Source organism: Cnephaeus nilssonii (genome assembly GCF_951640355.1).
Source record: "Cnephaeus nilssonii genome assembly, chromosome: 8".
In the NCBI taxonomy this organism is placed as follows: domain Eukaryota; kingdom Metazoa; phylum Chordata; class Mammalia; order Chiroptera; family Vespertilionidae; genus Cnephaeus; species Cnephaeus nilssonii.
In genome coordinates, this window is record NC_137079.1 from 67,898,604 (window position 1) to 67,921,121 (window position 22,518).

The window sequence follows — 22,518 nt, forward strand, 5'->3', positions numbered from 1 at the left end:
TCCTTCCTTCCTTCCTTCCTTCCTTCCTTCCTTCCTTCTTTCCTTCCTTCTTCCCTCCTCCCTTTTGTTCTTGCTTACTTTCTGTTGGGAGAGCTATTCCAGTACCAGTTATTCTAACATGGCTGGATGCAGAAATCTGTTACCTTTCATTAAAAAAAGTGCTATAAAACATATAACATTTACCATTGTAATCATTTTTAAGTGTAAAGTTCAGAAAGGTTAAGTTATTGTGCAATAAGAGATCTGTATTTGTAGGAAATGTGTTTTAAGACTTAACTATAATATTAATGCATACATTTTTGTTTCACTTATTTTCCACAGCCATAACAGCATGTAGACAGGTGGATAGATAGGTAGGTAGACATATAGATGATAGATAGATAGATAGATAGATGATAGATAGATAGATAGATAGATAGATAGATAGATAATAGATAGATAGATAGATAGATAGATGATAGCGAGATAGATATGTATGTGTGTATTAATGTATATTCTAGTTTCTCATTGAAGTTAGTTTTTTTCCCATTCCCTTAAAGTTATAGAAAATATTTTTATTATTATTAGTAGAAAAGCATTTTTTGTACTTGTTTTTGCCAAGTATAGGGATCTATCATTTTCAGAAGCATCGATAGTAATGTAAGTCTGACACACTATTTTGATTAATACAAATTTTATTGATAAGAAACTTCTTTATGTTCAATCCATTAATTGATGTAGAAAAGGGCAAAGTGATAATTTGGACAGTTTTATCTGCTAGTTTGTCATCCATATATTTTTCTTTATGTTTAAATGGATCTAAATATTAAAAAAAAAATCCTTCTGAGCTACAGCATATATTCATTTTCTTATTTTGGTTTTATTTTTGTCTTTATCTCTCGTTTTCCAAAGTCTTACTCACATGACAGTTGAGAGAATAAGCATAATTTTTTAGCCCTTTAGGATTTTTCATCATCACCATGTATGTTTTAAGTGTCTAGAAGACAGGAGTTTCTTCCATTAGTCACCCTTAATTCATCCAATAATAATGCAATAACCCTTAGTCTGTGCAATAATAAATAAGTTTTATTCATAAGTAAAGAGTCACATCAGTCTTTACAAAGTCTACCCTGAATGTTCTGAAAGCCATTGAAAGCCAAGTAGTTTTCAATTTCTAAGAATTGTATTTTTATAACATATTCGTGCCTGTGTTTTTTGAGTAAAGAGGCTCTACTACCCAGACATCTGATTGCTCAAGGTGGGGTGGCTTTGGGAAAACTGTTTACTGAAGATTACCTTATTTTTTGTAGAGAATTTAAAAGGTCGATAAAATAGTTTTCTAATAACCATGTGTTTTTATCCCTAGATATTATATAAATCCCAAAGCACACAACACAGTTTGTACAAGGTTTATTTAACTAAAGTTCTAGGCAATGTGGACAAGAAAAAAATGATACTCAGAGCTATGGTATTAATTTACTAGTATATTATCATCAAATGATCTAAGAACAATACAATTAAACCTACAGTGATATACTTCTAAATAAAGTAGACAAAATTATTTTAGAAATCTCTTATTCCCACAAATTATCATTTAATCTTATCTCAGACCCATTCTAGTCTGAGTGATTTTAGACTAGGTCATCTATAAAGTCCTCTCTCTTTAGTGTTCTAAATCAAGATGGTGACAACAACCAATACTTTTATAGCATGTACTTAGTGTCAGGGTCTATTTCAAACATCTAAAAAATTCTTTTTTTTTTTTTTTTTTTTTTACTGATTTCATACAAGGGAGAGGGAGAGAGAAATAGAAACATCAATGATGAGAGAAAATCATTGATTGGTTGCCTTATTCCCACCCCACACTGTGGATTTAGTCTGTAACCCAGGCATGTGCCCTGACTGGGAATTGAACAGTGACCTCCTGGTTCATTGGTTGACTCTCAACTACTGAGCCTCACCGACTGGGCTATTTCAAACTTTTAATGTGCATATTAGACCATCATTTACATTTTATCCTTGATCAGTTAAAATTGCTCTTAACCATAATATGACTAGTTTCTTAAGTATATGTTTTTTAAATGCAGAGCGATAATCTCTGATGTTTCTTATAAAATAAAACTTAAGACAGAAGTGATGCCAGTTTTGGAGTTATATAAATCATTCTAGGAGACAGAGGAGTTTAATATAAATGTTTAATATCTGCAAACCAGTAACAAAGTTTTAATAACCTGTTACTTAAAAGTTATTAATATAGTATTAATCATTTTTTAAAATTAATAACAAAAGGTAATTACAACCTATAAATTGGTGCCTGCAGTATGCTCTTATTATTTTTATTTTATTGAATAATGTGCTAAGCCTGGTTAATGAATGTATATTACTAATTTTTTATTTTCTTACAATTTAGTCTTTTTTCCTTAAACAGCTTAATAAGGTAAAAAAGCAGGGTGTTTGTTGTTTCTACCATAACAATATTTAATTTTATAAAACTATACTGTTGTTTGAGTAGATCACATTTTGTGTCAATTGATGTTGATTAATATGAATGAACTTATTAAATTTGTATTATGACATTAGATACAAAATAAAACCAAGACTGATATGACTAGCAAGGTTTTAATCACTCTTAATTTATTATTCTTAGCATATCACTCTTAACTTAGATATAACAATTATTGCTTATGGAGAAATGTTAACATCAGGTATTGGGCAAATTTTGCTCCAGACATTATTCTAAGCACTTCATATGTATTATAAACCTTCATCTAATCTAAGATATTACTGAGTACTTCAGTTAGGGCGGTAAACACACCATCCAATATACAGATGATGTATTGCATACCTGAAAATTATATACTTTTATTAAGTAATGTCACCCTGATAAACTCAATTTAGAAAACATGCTTTACTTCATGTACAACTAGGAAAAAATTTATATCAATTAAGTTCTGATAAGTTATTATTTATGATTCAATATGTATCCTCTGTTTTAAGATACGTTAAAATATAGACAACATGTATGTTATCATTGTTAAAATATAGCTCATTTAATCCTGACAACAACATCATTAGGTACTATTATTATTTTTTTCCATTTTACAGATGGGAAACAGAGGCACGCAAAATTTACATAAACTACCCAAATTCACACAGATAATAATTAGTGGAACTGAAATATAGACACAACAACATGGCTTCGGAAACTGCAAGGTTAACTACTCTGTGATAGTTTTTAAAAAAATCACAGGCTCTTTATCAAGGACCATAGAGATTACATATTTATATAGCTGACACGTAACTTAAAGATGAGAAAGTTGGGTTAGCTTGCCCTAGGTCACAGAGCTAGCTAGTGATAGCCTACAACCAGATTCAGGTTTTCTGATTCTGGAGTAACTACCTTAGAAGTGCATTCATTTTTTCTAAACAAGTGTCTAAGAAAGTTGTTCAAATTTGAAATTTTCTGAAGTTTGATTTTAAATTTAAGCTATCATGCTTAACTTTTCTCTTTCTGGCAGTCCTTCTGTCATTGGGTACACAAAGCACCATAATGGTTAAAATAGAAGCAAAGAAATCAATAAGTGCACATTGTTTTCATACCATAGATGCATATTACCTTCACTACGCACCTGTGAGCTGTACATTTTATTGCCATTTATTTCTAATAGATTCAAATCGCTTTACCCATGAGACAGCACAGAAAGTAAGCAGACAGAGTGTTCAGTACCTATATTCTGCTGTCTGTAGGAAAATGTCTCACAGTTATTGGAATTCACACAAGACTGCATTTCAGTATGAGTAGCTGTTCCCTGACACTGTTTTTGATGCTTGAGGCAGAGTGTTTTTACAAAATGGTCTAGTGTTCAGTGTATGAATTTTTGAGATAAGAGTTTCTCCTTGTAGCAATGAAATCTGAAAATCAATGTCAGATGGAAATCTTAGCTCTAAAAGTTAGGGAGATTGGGGGAAGAGCTTTAAAATAAGTGTGAATTTCAGCCGCCAGACTTGGAAAACGTGGCAGTTAACGCAAGTGTGAAATTCACGGGTGCAGATGGTGGATGAAGATAGCCCAGGACGACCGCTGCGCTAAGTCTCTAGACCCAAATTGGGAAAATCATTTTGATGAAGGAAATATTTCTGACCTTTTACAACAATTTACAACACAGGTTTCGCTGGATTCAGAAATTCTTAAGAAGTTATAGCTGATTTCACAAACATTCCAATAGTGGCACTTGATAAAAACATTTGATATAAAATATATCAAATAAAGAGTGAGAAGAGTGTGTCATAGAGAAAGGAACTAAATGTACAAAACCATTACTACTGCTGTGTCAGTTATTTCACATTTACAACCTTTTTAGGACAACAGTGTTCAGGTATTATTTCCCTCAACTAAAAATGAGATTATGGGTGTATCTTGAGCTTGGGCACCCTAAGAAGTTTATGAATACACTGGGCTCAGTGTTTGTAATGTGACTTAGAACACCTCTGTTTTAGTTAACATTACCAAATGTGGTAAGAACAAAATGGTCACATTGTCTGGTACTTTCACAAAAAAAGGAGAGATGTAAAACCAAAGCAATATTGCTTATATCTTACTTGATTTTGTTTTGTTGTTCTTTTTTTTCCCTTTTCTGGTCTCCTTTCTGCACTTATCACTGATGAAACTTAATGTAACTGACTAGTGAGGATCTAATTAAACAGGATTTAACATATTCATTTTACTATACATACTTGATTTTTTTTTGTTCCTGATGTATTATGTAGTGATATTACCCATTAACTTTTAATAAATAAATGTATTCAGTACTTAGAATAGGTATTACAGTTGATATCACCATTTAAATTAAAATAATAGCTTTGCCATTTAGTTATAGTGTGTGTTATATTTGTGAGTAATAAAGGTTATTGATTTAATAGCTTTTCACTAATAATACTAAATTAATGTACAAGCCAGTTTATTTTTGTTTTTTACTTCATAAGAACAATTTTTTTCTAAACAAATGGGACTACATCAAACTAAAATATGTCAGCATAGTGAAGGAAACTATCAACAAAACAAATAGACCAGCTACTTAATGGATAACATATTAGCAAATGATACACCTGAAAAAGGGTTAATATCCAAAATATATAAGGAATTCAAATAACACCAACCACCCCCCACAACAATTCAGTTAAAGAATGGCTAGAGGACTTAGTCATTTTGTCAACAAAAAATATAGAAGACAAACTGACATATGAAAAGATGCTCCGCATCACTAATCATCAGAGAGATGCAAATTAAAACCACAATGAGATATCACCTTCCACCTGTCAGAAAGGTTATCATCAATAAATCAACAAATAACAAGTATTGGTGAGGATGTGGAGAAAAGGAAACCCTTGTGCACTCTTGGTGGGAATGCAGATTGATGCAGCTACTGTGGAAAGCAATACGAAGTTGCCTCCAAAATTATAAATAGAGCTGCCATACAATCAGCAATTCCACCCTTAGGTATTTATTTGAAGAAAATGAGAACACTAATTCAAAAAGGTATATGAACCCCTATGTTTATTGAAAAATTACCAGTGATGGCTAAGATATAGATGCAACCTAGATATTCATCACTATATGAAGATAAGGAAGAAATATTATTCCACAATAAAAAGAATGAAATGTTTCCATTTGCAATAACATGGATGAGCCTAGAGGATAATGTGCTAAATGAAATGTCAGACAGAAACTTCTTTCTTTCCTTCCTTTCTTCCTTCTAAAATATCCCGCAAATATGTCAGAGACACTGTTATATTATATGCTAAATTCATCAAGATGAGCATGCAAACATGTTTCTTTGTGTCTCAGATGCTATAGTCTAAGGGTCATACTCTTATATTCAATGCTACTATATAGTGTAAGCAGTGCTAAAGTAAGATGTGTTTAAGATTAAAAAAGAACACATAACAGTAGCAATTTAACCTAATAGAGAAAAATGATCACAATATTAACGTAAGACTTGAAGGAGCCTACAGGTGAATGATCAGGAGTGGTGTGATATGTGGTGGTAGAAAAATGAGTAGATTTCGCAAGTAGACTGCATGTGTGAAGGCCAGGTGTTAGGAGAATGCATCATGGGGTTGAGAAATTTTCACTGGATATTTCTCTTTTCAATCAGAATTCTTTCCTGGTTTCATTATCAAGACCGCATCATGCTTCAAAATGAAAAACTTCAAACTTTACATTACTTGGTTAATGTGATATCTACATACATTTCTAATTATTGAGAACAATGACAGTATAATATTTCTCAAAGCATGTTTAATATACTTGACTTTAAAATTTATAAAATGTAATTTTGAACTGAGATATGCATATTTATAGATATATTTTTTACAGATTTGGATTTTTATTTTTTTAAATATATATTTTTATTGATTTCAGAGAGGAAGGAAGAGGGAGAGAGAGATAGAAACATCAATGATGAGAGAGAATCATTGATTGGCTGCCTCCTGCACGCCCCCGACGGGATCAAGCCTGCAACACAGGCATGTGCCCTTGACTGGAATCAACCTGGGACCCTTCAGTCTGCAGGCCGACGCTCTATCCACCGAGTCAAACTGGCTAGGGCATAGATTTGGATTTTTCAATCAAATTTAATCTATAACAATTGCACATGTACTATATGTGAATATATAATTATTAGAAAAAAAACAAATCTGATGTAGGGTTGCATCTTTATGTAGATGTGTAAATCTGATTTTATAAATAATAATGAATAGCCCCTTATTATTAAAGAAAATACACATTACTATTTTCCAGAGGCTAAATGAATGTATTTGAATAATGAACTCCACTGGAAATTCATGGAGAAGTTTTCAGTTGAATTCCTTGTATTCTAGCTACAGATATAAATGAGCTGTCAAATTTTCTAACAGATCAATATTTTTGTTTCAATTAGTTAACCCTATATAAAGGATGGTCATCACCTTCTTCTCCTTTTTATTAAACATGTTCTGCAATTTCTTCCTCACCACAAAGCAAGTGGACCTGGTTTTATTCACAGGAAGAGCCGCATTTGACAGATTTGCTGAGGGTGTCAGCAGTGGTCGCAGGCTTGATGGACATCACTAAAACTTGTTGTGGCCCAGCTCCTGCTAATTAGTTGTTTGAAGCCATGCTGTGTGCCACAGGCATAAGCTTGTCACCAAAAGACATCTTTGCCATTCAGAGTGACGGCTGTGATGCAGCTGTTTGTGGAGGGAATGGAGTGTACAGAGAGAGAGAGGGAAGAACCTTTTAAATAAGTGACAGCCATAGTGTCTTTCATGGAAAGATCCTGAAGATAATAAATCAAGCAAAATGTAGAATATAAAGAGGTGTAAATCAATTACCTGGTGAATCAGCATGGAATCCACACATGAAATGACAATAAATAATATCAGACTGTGAGAATGAGAGAAAAATACAGCTTCCTCATAGTTCTTTATAGCTCAACTGAATTGTATGTTCTTGTGACTAATACAGGCAGGCATTTGCTTATGGAACTAACATAGAAGTGTGGGGTTTTCAGTGGATTCTGCACATTTTTGGGTAATCATGAGGAAGAATGTTTCTTATTTAAACTTCTATAGAGTACATGGTCACAAAATTAATTGGGATGCTAAATATCACAGGATACTGAAGAGAATAAAAGTTGGGAGGAGTAAAAGTAATACCAATATATGTGAGAGGAGTATAGAAATGGAAAATATAGAAACTTGATATAGGAAGTGATAACTTCTTTTTAGAAAAGTGTACTTATATTGAAATAATAATGAATAAAATTATTTTATACTCATTGATGATTATGAACTAGGAGATCACTTTTTAATTACTATTTTAGGATTTGGAAATCCCAAAAAAGTCAAAGTATATATTGTTAGAAGACCATATTGACTAATTCAATTAAATCAATATTTTTCACATAAGCATTTCATATTATAAAATTCTCATTCTAATTTCCAAATATTCACCAAGAATATTTTATAAAGAATACCTAATATTTAATATAATAAATTGAATTGTCTGTATATATTGTAGGATTTGTAAATATGTTCTAAATTATGATGTAAGCTATAGAAATTCTGATAAAAGATTTAAATTTAAAATGGATTTTTGGATGTTTTGTATATTTGTATAATATAAATATCACTATTTTACTCTATAGACATACCATGATTTAAAGGAGGACTTATTAGATATTGCTTGGTATGTAACCAAATTCTGGAAGGAAAGTTGGTGGACTTATAGCTACTCTTCTTATCTGTTCTATAGTACATAAAATTGTGGATAGATACAAGAATGTTTGCCTATTTAAAATGGTTTGAGACACTTTTTTATGCAAAAGAAAAATAATACAAATTATAAAAAGTACATAATCTCATCTTTGACTTTATTTTAGATTTTATTCTAACTTTATATAATTTTGAGTTTTAAGAAGTTAAAACATTTACAAATAGAAGCATCATAGAATCTCTCTAATTATTGAGGAGGAGTTGCCTGAACTTACATTTTTTTCTTCTAGATAGTTCCAACAGTAAATGCCTGTGTGTTGTGTTGCATGCATTAAATATTGATTAAATACAGAATGAATTAAGTAGAGACCTCTTTCAATGTCATTTTACTTCTTCAATTTTAGAATTATAGGAAACCTAGAAGAGCAGTCAGTGACTACAGCATGTTATGAGTGACATAGATGGATTCTGGGCTAAAACCACCAGGAGAGCCATATTCAGCAGGTCAGGAATGGAATCTGAATTTTTGAAAAAGAAATTATGAATATCTAATGGGTTTTATGTGTAAGGTGAACAGGACGACTGAAGGCAGATTTTAAATAATGATCAGTAAATTAGGTCATTAATAAATTAGTGTATTGCAATTTGAGGATCAGTACCAGCTTTTTCTTAATAGATAGGAAAAGAGCAGAATAGAAATAATTGTATAGAATTGAATAAATAGGTTACAACAGAATAGAATGAGGAGACAAAGAAAGGAGATCAAGAAGAAAATAGAAGATAATAAAAATATTGGAGTGGATGGCATAAGAAGTCATTAAGTATTATTGTACATATCTTTTATTTCAATTGTATATGTTTCTCTAAGTGTGAGTGTTTATACTGTGTCTCTATGTAAAATGGATGGCTTATTATGGGTCACTGTCAAAGTTTGAAAGCCACTGTTCAAAAGTAGCTGACACATACCACTTTTAATTCATTAATGACTTCAAAAATGTTTTGATTATATTAACTGAATGAACAACTCTTCAAGGTAAAATTTCCTGTAACTCTGGTTTATAGTTGAATAAAGAAAAGCAGAGAGAGGCAAACGACGTGCCCACTGTTACACAGCAAATAAGAGGCTGTGGCAAGCTTCACACCCAGAGAATCTAGTATAGGTTGTGCTCTTAGCCACTGTTCTAACACTTCTGACAAAGATGGTGGCAGACCCAGGATTTGTGACCAGCCTCCTGACTCACAGTATAATATAGCACTCTGTCACTTCATCAGCTACTGCTCCTGTTAGCCTAAATCCCAATCACAGGTCAAAGTTTATTGGCCTCATGGATCATTTGGCCATAAAATGTTCCCTGAAAAAAATATATATATCTAGCTGAGTTTAAAAAGTTCTTTTCTCAGTAATGCATCTTGGTGATTTATAATAGGATTAATATATAACTGCACTTAGCCAATTTTAAGTTTAAAACTATTAAAATATATTTTAACCCACTCACTGATAAAATAATTTGACTATAAAATCATATTCAAAGAACACCTATTAATATATCCTATATAACTAAATTTGATAAATGCTGGCCTATGTCACCTATAGGCTAAAATTAATTTTCTAAAGTTAAAATTAATACTCCTAACATTTAAGTAAGACCTCAAGTTTTTAAATATGATACATGTCATAAAATAAAACAAAATGATAAATGAACATGTGTATATTATCCACACACTTGTTATCAAAGTAAACATTTTATTTATTTATTTATTTATTTATTTATTTATTTATTTATTTGTTAATCCTCACCCAAGGATATTTTTCCCATTGCTTTTTAGAGAGAGGGGAAGGGAGAACGGGAGGGGAAGTAAAAATTCCAGAAAGACATCAATTGGTTGCCTCCTGCACCCACCCTGACCTGAGCCAGTGATCAAACCTGCAACCCAGGTACATAACCTTGTCTGGGAATCCAATCCTTCAGGGCTAAACATATTTTTTTTAATTGCTAAATCTACCTTGCTTTTCAGACAAAAGAATTGATGATATATGACTATATTTACATATGCATATTTTTCAAATAATGCATTTTAAAGAACATAAATTCACAGACTTTCTTATTAATGTTAAATTCCTGCTTCTTTTGTCATTGTTATTCATTCAAGGTGTCTTCTTTCTTTTTGTTTTTTATGTTTGTTTTTTAAGACAGTGTATGTACCTTATTACAAGTATGATACCTTCTTTTTTATTTCTGATAAGATGTTTTAAAATAAAAAATGAAATTAATTTTTTAAGTTTCTATGTACTTTACAAAATAAGAAAAGCCAAAGTCAATGGTATTTTGAATAAACACTACTGTACAGTGAAGGATGACAGAGTAGAGCTTAAATTTTGGTGATAGGCAACCCTCACTTCTTGTCATTAATGCACAAATGCTTAAATTTTATATATAATGACATTTTCTGAATTTTAACATATAAAATTGCTAACATTTTATATTGGTCAAAAGTATATTCTATAAAATTCAAGTATTGCTTATATATATGAAATATAAATGATTTCAGATTGACCACCAATACTAAACATTAGCCAGTTAGATTTTAGATTTGTAGGGTAATATGAAAATAGAGGAAAATTTATTAATTTATTACCATCTCAATATATTTTAATTATTTAATATGCCATCCTAAATGTTTACATCTTAATATTTAAATAAAGTAAGGGGACTGCCATTACATTCAACCTTTCTTTTATTTGTTCTCTAACTGCAGAAGGTGGCTGGTTCCTAATATCCCGGAGTTTCACTCTCCCAAATAAGTTCATTCAGTGTCAGCTAAAGATTAAAAAGGCAGCCCAAAACAGACAAACAACCCACAATACATGTAGTTTTGATACCGCTTTCTAAATTAATGAAATTCATACTTTTAAAATATGTTTTATTGTAGCCCTGGCCTTTTTAACTCAGTGGTTAGAGCATTGGCCTGTGGACCCATGGGTCTTGGGTTCAATTCCTGGTCAAATCAATGGAAAAAATATCTTCAGCTGAGGATTTTATATATATATATATATATATATATATATATATATATATATATATATATATCTTTAAATTAACTTTTATGCATGTGAGTTTAGCCCACATCAACAAAAGATTTTTTAAAGCATTATTAAATGAAAATGAATTGTATTTTTTGCAAATTGATCCCATAGCCTTCTACCATCTAATAGCTCTATTTTATTGGTGTGCTGGAGGCCTGATGCATGAAATTCATGCAAAGGGCTCAGCCCTCGCAGCCCCGGCTTCATCCAGAAGGTTGTCCGGACAGTCGTTCTGCTGTTTGGTCTAATTAGCATATTAGCTCTTTATTATACAGGATGTTTATTTCCATCTTTTTGGCCAACAAGCCAAGCTGCTTTCAATTGCACTTTTTCGCTGAATTAACTCTGTTTTGACTTGAATGGGCACTTACGGAACAATAGCTACTTAAAACATGGATAATGTTAAATTTCAGCATATCTCATTGACAATTTTAAACAACTTGTAGACGTGCATTTTACCAACATTTTGAAAAAAACTTTGTATTATTTTCAAAGTGAGATCTGGTTTGTTTACTCAGTTAATGGGATTATTATTATAGAAGACAGTTACCAGTTGAGTCTGTGGCCATAAGAAAAGTCCAAACCTGTGGAGAATTTTTATGAGTTTATTTGAGCCAAACTGACAGCAATTGCTGGGAAGCAACATCTCAAAGGACTGAGAAAATGCTCTGGAATCTGGCAGTTTTGCACCTTATTTTATACATCAGAATCAAAAGGGAAGACATAAAGGGGATACATGAAATCCATTGGTGATAGATTAGGGAAGCTGGAGAAAGCAAAGCAGGGAAAATCTCTGAGCCTGGATAAAAAGTTAAACAGACACATTCTTCTTTTACATTGGTAGGTATAGGATAGTCAACAATTAACATGTATAGAGATGTCCATACAAAGAGATGGTATGCAGGGGAGCAAGAAAATAAAGAGGGTTTCTTTGGTCTTGCTCTGGTGGGAGATGGTGCCCTGAGAAGTCTAGAAAAGGGGATCACTCTGACATCCCAAAGACATAGTATTTAGACAAAAGATATGCTCCGTTAAAGTAAAGATTGACCTTTGTTAAGGAAGATACTGGCCTAGGACATGACTACCTGCCATGACTTGCTTTGGTTAGGATGTTTTAACTTTAGACCATCCTTTGTGGTTACTGGAGGTCTCTGAGTTTGTAAGGCTACCATGCAGGCCTCCCCTGAGCTTTTTAGTATGTGTTCCCTTTTTTATCCACAAGACCATGGAAAACCTCTGCTTCATATGGGAAGGAAAAGCAAGAACATTTTGAGTGAGCCTAATCCTGGATTCAGCATCTATCTAGAAAACACAATATGAGGAGTATCATCATAAGTGAGACAAACGCTGAAATAAGGAGAGGGAAATTTAAATTATAAACGGAGATTGAAAAATAGAAAAAAATTGTGATAGCATACAATGTAATACTATGCAGGAGTGAAAAGAAGAAACCATTGATGCATGTAATAACGTGAATGAATTTCCAATGTATTATGCTAAGTGGAAAAATAAAGATATAAAAGGCCAAATAGTGTGTGATATAATTTCTATTACATTCTGGAAATGGCAAAGCTATAGAGGCAGACTCAGATTAGTGGTTGCCAGGAACTGTGGCCTGAGGGTGATGCAATAACTACGAAGGGTCTCAGAGGAAGCTTTTGAAGGGAAAAAAGAGATTCTGTAACATGGTTGTAGTTGTAGTTTGTCTAAGAAAAATTGCACTGGATAGAGTTAAACAGGCAAAGGAGAGTTTATTCAAGAATATTAACCAAATAACTTACATGCATATATGCATAACCTATGAACACAGACAGTAGTGTGGTGAAGGCCTGGGGCTGGAGGGGGGCGGGGTGGGGGGAGAGGTGCAGGCTAGAACGGGTCAATGGGAAAAAAGGGGCATCTGTAATACTTTTAACAATAAAGATACATTTTTAAAAAGAATTTTGAAATGGGGGAGAGGGATGGAAGTCAACTTCTCTGAAACAAGTGCAGGAGAGTTTTTAAGTATTGGGAAATAAATAAGCTAGTAGGAAAATACCGTGAAATGTTAGGTGGTAGGTTAGTGATAGGCTGTCTGTGTTTGCCAATGCTACTTATCAAATTTAGGCTCCTCGTCCTCTCACAGAGACTAGGAGAGATGAGCGGTCTCCATCTTGATGAATACATTTCAGAGGTCTTTGAGAAAGACATTTCTGAGTTGTAAAACTGGCAAGAAAGGAGAGTTTCGTCTCAAAAGGGCAGACACAGAATTTACAACTGCAAGGAGTTTTTTGTTTGTTTTTAGCAAATGCTCCAAGGAAAGGGAAGCTAGTGCCTAGACTCAGAAACAAGACTGTAAAGTTTAGTCCAGCTGAGGAGAATGTTAGGGCAACTTAGCCAGGTTCCATGACTACGTCTGTGTGTAGAATTCATAGAACTCTACTCGTCAATGGGCGAATTTCACTGTATGCAAATTATATCATTGTAAGCTCAAAAGTTCTGACATTTAAAAAATGCAACTATGAAAAAATGTCATCACTGGTGTAGAATGAGAGCAGTAGAATCATGATGTCATAGAGAAAGGGGGGGGGGGAAATGACATAACCTCACAGGAAAATACTAGTAAGTCCCTTTCTCTTCCTTATATGGAATATCAAACATCTTTTACAAATTCCATGATAATTCATAAATCTAATATATGCACAAGATAGCAGGTATCAACTCAGAAATACAAAATAAAGACCCTAGCTGCTATAGATAAAATGTTTACTTGCATCTCTTTATGTTTACTGAATTAGTGAGAAAAGCAAGAAGCTCTTACCCAAAAAGCATATTTGCTTAAAATCAATACACTGGTATATACACATGCTGTCTCACACCTACTACTCCAGCTTCAAAGAATTGGAGCCACTGTCCTCTTCTTTCAACAACTGATGTACGCAGTTATGATGAAAAGCATCTCAGCAGGAGTGAACTTTGCTTTTTGTCATGTGCCTCTTTCTCAGAATGCAACAGTATAGTGTCAGGGAAAAAGAGGGAGTTTCTATATGTTGACTGTTATACTGCTGACAGCTTTATTTTAATTCCAGACCCAGAGAATTTCTCCTCTCCTTGTAGTGATGATTGGAGGGCAAAGTTCTCATTTCCACCAGGGAGCAAGTGACAAAGGGTAGGCGATCCACAGCACTGGGGTACCCGGGGCACAGCATGCTTTCTGCATCTTGCTAACAGGATTCACACGTTCCTCTCTCCCCTCCCTTTAGTCATTTCATTGAAAATACAAAAGGCTAATCATTTAGCAGCACTCCTCCACATAAGCGTCGTCGAACCAATCAATCAAAACAAATACTTCTTCTCCGAGGCGTCCTCGTGACCTTGAGAAGTGTGACAAATGACTTAAAGGATGGAACCGACAGAAGTTTCGTGATAAACCAGAACATTATGTCCTGCCGCATGATGAAGAGAAATAAAAATGGAGAGAGCTAGACATACGTTTAGTTTAAATAAGACTCGATAAATTCTGTAACTGCTGTGTACAGCCTTGGCCCCAGATCAGAGGTGTGCAGCCTGCACAGCAATCAGGACTTTCTCAATAAACCTCAGCCTGTTATGGTTCTTACCACATTTACTTTCCCAATACGATAGTGCTTTACAGCTATCTACTCGATTACGGCCAGAGTTCCTAGCAGTTATTGATAACCACACCGCAGACTTTATATCTCAACCAGCAGAGGCGGGAGGAAGGCAGTCAGCACAGTGAATTTCCTACCCTGGATATATCTCCCCGAAACAGGAAGCTGATGACTCAGTTCTACAATGGGGCTGTGATTCTCACTGTGGTGAAACTACTTAGGTCATTTTTATTTTTAGCTCCCTGGCACAATTATAGACAAGTATTGTAGGAAAATCACATCTTCCCTGAGGAGGAGCCCTAACAGCTTTTAAGAGGTTCTAAATGTCGGGGGAACTCATAAACACCACCCAGTGCCTTTTGGGGTGGGGAAATGGAGGATAAAAATGTGTTTGTTAAAAGAACAAAGTCAGATTGCAAGACAGTTTCAGTTTATCTGTCCCACGCTCTACCCTCTCTTTCTAAACTCTGCCTTGCTTTTCCTTTGCTATGGCTGCTACAAAAATCCGCACTGTTCCCAGGATCGCCTGCCTCTTCAAAATCCACTCTCTGTGATTCAAGTATTTATTTCCTGCATGTGAGCAGAGCTAAGTTAGGCGAGCGTATAGTTTACGAGAATGACAATTTTGAGTAGCTACTTTTCCACTTCCCTCACTGTGATAGAAGTGAATAAAATGAATTAGTTTTATAGCCAGAGGTATTTGCAAGCTGACTTCAGTAAAAACATGTCACAGTGATTTAATATGTCAGAGTGACTTCAATACCACAGAATATGGGCCAAAGTTTCAGAGCACTCACTCTATAGTAAAATGTATCAGCATTAGCTACTTTACGCATATAATCACTCCTTTAATTAAAAGCAGTATTATGACTTTTAGGTATGTAACCATTGGATATTTAGGTATTATTACATGTAGAAAAATAACATTTAGATTCTACTATTATGTTTTTTAGTAGTTTTAGCAATATGGGGATGCTTTTACTTCTAAGCCAGTGACCAGTTTACTTAAAATGCCACAGACGATGTGAAACAATGATGCGAATACAAGACGTAGGTAATATTTTATAACACAACTGTTACATAATAGTCAATTCTGATACCGTTTTAGTAATTAGTATATTAGTAGTAATACAAGTAGTACTAAAGTAAAGCAGTAGCTAGTATTAAGACCACTTTCAGTAACTTTATATTTTTATGAATGAATGTTATTTATGATGGCACTCTACAGTTGCAAATCATTACAATCCTTATTTGAAAATTTTAAAAGCCTTTGTTAACATCCCTCTACTTATGCTTTCTTTCCTACTTTTGTTTGTTAAAAAGTGTCTGCTGTAGAAAATATAAAGTAGCCTTTCTTTTTCCCATGGCAGAATACACTTCTTCGTTTTTAATGCATGAGCAAGCGGTTTGGTTCATTAAGCTCAGTGGCACCGATAGTAAACTAAAGAGGAATGAAAGGAAGAGGAACTGAAATACCATCAGCCCACTAATGATACTGAAGCTGCTCAGCTCTATTGGGAGACTGCCCAGACATCCACTAATAGAAGTCATGGCCCAGGATGTGAACTTGGTGTTGGAGTGCCAAAACGACAAGCACAGAGAGAAAGCGCTGCCTAGAAGGATGTCTGGAATAATTTAAGGAATTATCTAGATTGTTTGTGTGTGTGTCTGTGTGTGTGTGTGTCTCTGTGTGTGTGTGTCTGTGTGTTACTCTGTTACTGAGAGAGAGAGAGAGAGAGAGAGAGAGAGAGAGAGAGAGAGAGAAATAAAAGAAATAATGGAAGGAAGAAATACTGAATTACCTCAAGACAATATTGAATAAGGATAGCAATTCTATCACAGGAGTATACGTATCTCAGGATGCATGAAATAGAGAATATATCGGTGTCACTTTTGGATTTAAAGAGTTTAGTTCCTGTTTGTTAAACAATTTCTAATAAATGTGCACATTTTTAAGAAGGGACTTGAATTCATGGCTCTTTAGGTAACCAGACACTTCCAAATCGCAGTGCTATTTAGGTATTTACTAACACTCACCTTTAATAATTAACACTATGATTTCTTTTATAAATGAATAGTATTCTTCCCAGCATGCCCCTGCACATGAGGAAGTGTACAGAAATGTGCCCTTTGAAACGGGGGAAAAAGCAGATTCTCTGTTCAAATTGGGCTCATGCCCAGTGTGAACAGAGAACCACTCAGCTGGGGATGGCAGCTCCGCGGCCTCTGGTAACACAAACCCCTCAGTGGCTTTTCCCAGCCACTTACAATCCCGCCCCCGCAGGCTCCCGAGCAGGCCGCAGCTGCAGACCCTGGGGAACACCTATGTGGTCCTGAACGCCTCACAGGCCCATCTGATTCCAATTCTGCTTACGTTTTGTGCGGGAAAAGTAGAAAGCTGATCAAGAATGGACACCCCTTTCACCAAATTTTCCCTTCCTCTTTTTATAAGTCCTCGGAGAGAGATAAACCTTTTGAAAATAGCTCAGGTGTGCTCTGAAAAAGACAGGTCAGAGTTTGGGCTCAATGACATCTTTGCCCTTTAAAAAATAACAGACCCAACACAGAAATCCCTTTTATAAGTTTATTGATCCAACAAAGGCAAATGAATCAACAGAACAGGAAGAGTAAGAAGGCCAGGTTTATAATTGTACTGGAGTGTGTGCTGACCATTTAAAGTAGGATGAGAATTGGTCCACGGTGGAGGACTCACTGAGAAGACAATGGTATAAAGTTTTAGGATACCAAAAGGATACTGTAGGGGTAGGATGTGGAATATAGAGAAGAAATGGAAAAGTCTGGCAAGGTATTCTTAAATAGAAATGAAAAAGAAAAGAAAAGGCTTTTATGAGAAGGAAATATAAGCGATTTCTGGGTTTAAGGTGTTCACAGCCCTGCAGAAATCTCCGGTTACTCTCACAGGTTGTAAGAAATTATGTTATACGATTCCTCCAGTTTATTTCAATTATTATTTCTATGTACTTCAAAGTGACTATGGAAGAGAAATAAGCTATGCTTACCAACTAAGGGACTAAAAGGCTTGATACAAATCAAAACATCTCAGAGTTGAGTGACTTCGGCTAGTGAATTGGAATATTGGCTGGCGTGTCAATACCGTATAAATGCATAATCCCCGTTTTTACTTAAACACTCTTTCCCTTTCTTACCTAATAAAAATACTATATTTGGGATCCTTTTCTTAGGCTCTCCTCCTTCCCAGTTTCTCCTGCATTAACTGTTGAGCCCAGGAACTTCATATTTTTAAAAGGTATTAACAAAAGAAACACCTTGAACCTCAATGTTGATTAAGCCCAGTCTTTTAATATTCAATTTAATATGTTGCTGTTAGACAATGCACATATATTTTCCTAGGCAATCTTGGGATAATGATTTCATCCACTTCTTAACTTTGACATCCAAGTTTTCTTGAACTTGAGACACCCTGCACACACATCACTTCTGCAACCTATTTTGAAATACATACTGTAACGGGGCCCATAAGGTGGGAGAAGGGTTGAAGGTGAGACAGATTCAGGCTGACATATCAAAGAATGCCTCATGGAAGAAGCAGGATCTGAGTAGAGCCCTAGGGAATAGTAGGAGAGCTACCAGGAGATTGGAGTGCTGGTCGGGAAAGAATACTGTGGGAGCAGTGCAGTCTAGGCAAATGAGGTAGCAAAGTGAGGGGTGAAGAATGAGAACATTTAGGGAATTAAGGTACAGGGAATACACTGTCAGGAGACAGACATTTTTCCACTTGATTCTAGCCAAAAGTCTGAGAAGTGATAGAGATAAATTGTAATCCATTTTATTTCTGATATGAGTTTGTAAGCCAGACATAATCTGACACTAATGACTTATTGAGATAGGCAGCAATAGACTGCAAGAAATGTTTCTGAGAGAAACAGCATGTAGCCTGTCATTTTTTCTTAATTCACAAAACTTATAATAAATGAATTTCCTCCTTTCAGGCAGTAATGTTTTGGGAGCTGGGAATAAAGGAAAAACTGAGAAGAGAAAACATTTTATCCATTATGGTGATGTGGCATATCTCCTTTATTTTCTCCCCCACTTCTTCAAAGGCATCCCTTCTGTTTGATGAGCTACAAGGTTGTAAACTCGATCAATCCATGGAATCATTTATTTTATAGATGCTCTGGTCAACTATCATTATGTTGTTACCTAAGAAAAATATTAGAATGAGAGAAAGTCAGTTTAGCTTTGGATCCTTTCCTTATGCTATCCTTCCTTTAACCTTCTCCTCATAAATTAACATAACCACAACCAACCTACCCTGCCAACACATATACAGAACCAAATCAACTTAATTCACTTGATTCTTTCAATATTGATTGCAGACATTTTAGATCACCTACTGAGGGCAGGACATTACACTTACGTAAATTAAGAATCAGAGACAAGTATACAATAAATAACAGTGATGTGATATCTACTATATTGTAGGTGCTATGAGAACACAAAGAAAGAAGCAACTAGATTCTGATCGAGGTCAGGTGAAAGAACCAGTAGAAGGTGACATATAAGATCTATGTTAAGTGATGATTAGGAATTCAATAGGTGAGCAAGTAGGAACAAAAGCCCTCAAGGTGGAGAGGGCAGCAGATTAGAGGGGAGGGGATCAAGGATGATCACACAGGAAGAACTGGTCATCTGCAGAGCCCTGGACATCACTTTCCAAGAGATGGTGTTCTGAGAAAAGCAGCAACAAACAAGCAAACAGGCCCAGGAGGAGTGGCTCAGTGGTTGAGAGTTGACCTATGAACCAGGAGATCGTGGTTCATTCCCTGTCGGGACACCGCCCAGGTTTCAGGCTCAATCCCCAGTAGGGAGCTTAGAGGAGTGCAGGAGGTAGCCAATTGATGATTCTCTTTCATCATTGATGTTCCTATCTCTCTTTCTCTTCCTCTCTGAAATATATGTATATATAATATATACACTAATAAAAGAGAAATATGCAAATTGACCACCACTTTGTGACGCCCACCAGCCAATCAGGAGTGAATATGCAAATTAACCTGACAAAGATGGATGTGGCCCCACACCCTAGCCGCTTCGGGCCTCTGGGCTGCATGCATGCAGGCGGGGAGTGGCTAGGCAGGGCAGGATGAGGAGGAGGGTGGGGGGGGTAGGGGAGGGAGCTACAGGAGAGGTGCTCTGGCTGGAGTGAAGACTGAGGACTCTGGCCAGAGTGAAGACGGACAAACCAAGCAAACAAAACCCTGGTATAACAACAGTAAATATTTAAACCTCCAGGTTTCTTTTCTGGAGGATTTCTTTACCCCTTCCATAAGCTAATATGTTTCATTACTCTGCCATAGACCCTGTCATCATTTTAAGAGCCATCTAATGTGACTAGTGTTCCATAGAATACAACTTGGGAAAGGAGGAGTTAGAATATCCTCAGTGAGTGAGTAGAACGTGCCTATTATTTAAGATTCATCGGATGCTTGAAACCGGCACAAATTCTTTTAAACAAACAAATACACAAACATACATCTAGAAATACATCTATAGTATCATAAGCATGAAAAATTATGAATAAAATGCAATGTAAGTATCTAAGTAGCTGACAATGTGTTCAAGTTTTACAAGGGAATGAACATTTACTTCTAACTGTTAGAATAGCTAAACACTCCTGAAGCAGGTGCCACTTGATCAGTGTTATTAGTGATTTAGATGTACACGAGCGGCTTTTTTAGGCAAAGGGGACAATGCAATCTAGGTTCTGTGTAGCTCAGGGTACACTGAGGAGCCCTGGCTTGACTGAATGTGTATAGAAAGCTCTGACAAAAAAAAAAAAAAAAAAAGATGAAAAAAAAGTTTAAACTTATCTAGAGACTGAAGGACACCAACTGTCATGATGAATTTGAAAGTCAGTCTCTAGATAGTATGAAGCTGTAAATTTGTGAACTGTGACATCATAAGAAAGAAGGAATTTTGAGAACTTCATGAGGTCAGAAGTATTACCTTTAAACTAGTGTGGGCAGATAGAACTTATGCACTTAGATATTTTGTTGAAGACAGTTTTATTTTATGAAATTTACATATTTTAAAATTTTGTCCTCCTATAATTGGACATCTTTCCCATTAGTTAACGTTATGGTAAAAGAGTAGTTGCTGATGCTTATTCTTTAAGCCAGTGGACAAATTGGCATTAAGTACCTGCCTTTTTTGGATATGTTTTGAGGGAATAAGAAACTGAGCAAATATTTATCAGTCAGATGGAGGGAAGCCATGTCTGTATATAAGATATTTTTTAGGACAACTATGTGGTATATTATATAGAATTAAAATGTAAATACAGTACTTTAGAGCACAAAAAGAGGAATGCAGGTTGCCTTTCTTCAGTAAAAGAAATAAAAACAGGGCCAGGCCTTGATGAATGAGGACAATTTGGAACGGGAGAGAGGAAGCACTGAGGTATTTTGCTAGGACAGAGCAGCCGCAAAACTGCCCTCTGAAGTTTTGTTACAGCATTCGCTCAGTGTTTGAGAGGAACAGACAAGATTCCACACCACAAATAATTACTGTTTGTGGAGTTGAAGTACACTAAGAAATACATGGCTAATTATGACAGCAAAGAGTTTCAATTTAGATAAGAGTAGAATATTTTTACATTTTAAAAAAAGTTAACCAGAGTTTCTCCATGGCACATGAAGTAAATGTGAGTTTCAGAAATAATTATATTGTCACCAAGGAAATTTCTGAGAAACCGATGTTTCATGGGGACTGAAAAATACACTTTTTTTTAATTTTGGCGACGTGGCTTTCTAGTTTAAATAATACATATAGCAGTAAGCTGTGCTTTAGAGAACTGTACATTTGCTTATAAAAGTGGATTGTCCTACATATAGATTTAATAAATTATGCATAAAATACTACAACTAAATTAAGAATAGGCCATGTATCTTTTAAGCATTGCTTAAGGTTATCTTAGAGAAACCCATAAAATTATCCTGCTTTACACAACTCTAACATTGGTGAATTTCCTTCCGCATATTCCACATAGGCACTTTTTCTGGTGCCCATTTCTGTGGTTATAAATTCAAAATATGCATACAACTTAAATATTTATAGAAAGCATTGAAAATAATCCTGGAGTTCTAGGGCTAGAAAACAAATTATTTCTTATAAGTACCTATATATTATAAGGTTTATAATATATACACTTTTAACAGTTATATATTATATTAGTTCTGTAAAAGAGCCCATTTTAGATGTCTACTATTATTTTCTATTGTAAAATATATTCAAGTAACATATTTTGGAATGATACATTGTTATGTATTTCTTACTAATATAAAATGCTTCCCTAATATAAATCAAAATTGCAAATTATAATATTCTACTAATAGTTCAGTTAGTTGCATTAAAGAGATAAATATTACAAAGAAGACCTAATTACTACCGGGTTAACAAGTATTCTTGTCAGGTATGTCTGAAGTACTTTACATTAGTTATTTTATTTCCAATTAAAAATATTACTATCTCCCACTACTTACAGAGGATATCATTGAAGTGTAGGAAGACAGCAATCTGTCCAACATCGCACAAACCAGTGTTAGTGTT

General features: G+C 34.7%; 1 protein-coding gene across 2 annotated transcripts in view; it reads left to right on the forward strand.

Annotated features, from left to right (window-relative positions):
- Positions 1 to 22,518, forward strand: part of PCDH9 (protocadherin 9) — a gene marked incomplete at its 3' end in the record, with an annotated part of 937,782 nt that overhangs the window by 349,343 nt on the left and 565,921 nt on the right. The window lies entirely within an intron of this gene.